The sequence below is a fragment of the Mustela lutreola genome, chromosome 11 (genome assembly GCF_030435805.1).
Source record: "Mustela lutreola isolate mMusLut2 chromosome 11, mMusLut2.pri, whole genome shotgun sequence".
Lineage (NCBI taxonomy): Eukaryota > Metazoa > Chordata > Mammalia > Carnivora > Mustelidae > Mustela > Mustela lutreola.
In genome coordinates, this window is record NC_081300.1 from 48,550,426 (window position 1) to 48,551,922 (window position 1,497).

Genomic DNA, 1,497 nt, shown 5'->3' on the forward strand with positions numbered 1-1,497 from the left:
CATTCTCCCTCTGCCCTCAACTTGTGCTTGCTCTCTCTCCCTCTCACTAAAATAAATAAATAAATCTTAAAAAAAAAAAAAAGGATAAAAAGTTTTGTGAGGAAGCATGTATAGCTATTTCAAACATAAAATCGGATATGAAAATGTTATGTTTGTAAAATAAGGGTCCAATCTCCCATTTAAATTTGAAAAAATTTTCTCTGGATGTTTTAGACAAATGTGCCTTCTGGCCAAAGGGTGTATAGTAATGCTCTGATCCTCTCCTTTTAACTATCTGTCTGTATGCTCTTCAGTGGGCTTCTACCTAGTTCCTCTACAGCACGCATAAATCCCCTCCCCCACTTGGTAGGCATGCTTCTTTTGAGGAGGACATAGTTCGATCTCATTACTAGGTGTTAGTCTTGAGTCCCATCCACCAGGTTTTAATGAGAGCATCATGTTTACACCTGGTGTTGCAATCCCGAGTTGACTTTGCTTGTTGCCTATGCCCTGTGTGTTTGTACACAGACCTCTAAGGCACCGGCTATAACTTCTGGCCCCCTTCCCAACTGTTTTCTCATGTGAATCACCAAACACCTCCTGCTCCCTTACTCTTCCTGTGTCATGCCTACTGCTCCGTGGCCTAACTAGATTCACAGGTTTCCCTGGGTGCTTTCCTCCTTTCCCTTATTTATTCTCTTTCCAAGCTCCGTGGATAAATTCTTATTTTATCCAGTGAACTCCTGGGGTAATTATGATTTCCCAATTTCGTGAAAGGCCTTCCATCCCAAATCAGAAGTGTGTGATGTTTATAGCATAACTATCCAGAATCAAGATGTACAGATCCAGACGTAAAACAAAGTCATCTTCATGGCCTGTCACTCGCGTCTCAGACCTTCTCCCGTTCAAACTCACAGACGTCAGCAAGATACAAAGAAAATGAGGAACTGCGCTCTCAAGTCACTCATTTCCACAGGAATGGGGGAGGGCAGAAAGGTCATTTTCAAAGTCCTGGGTATTCTGTTCCAGCAACCAGGCTCTTCCACTCACTTCAGCCTGTCCAGTATCTTGGCAGTTCTCCCTTCCTAAATGCCGTTTGGATCTGCCCCATTTCCATCTCTACCGCACTGACTTAATTGAAGCTCTCGTTATATTCTGTTTGAAACATTGCAGTGATCTCTTTGACGGGTTAGTCTCCATACCACCGTCAGAATTCTTGCTTGGTGTTGGGACACCTCAGTGGCTCAGTCAACTAAGCCTCGGTCTCTAGATTTTGGCTCAGGTCCTTATCTCAGAGTGCTGAGATCAAGCCCCCTGAGGGGCTCTGTGCTCAGCGGGGAGTCTGCTTCGGATTCTCTCTCCTTCTCTTTCTGACCCTTCCTACCTCCGCCTCTCTCAAATGAACAAATAAATAAAAAAATTTTTTAAAGAATTATTGCTGGATGCTTCTCAAAAATGTCCGTAGCTCTCATTACTACACAGCAAAATTCATTGCCTTCGGCAATATGGCCCCAACTT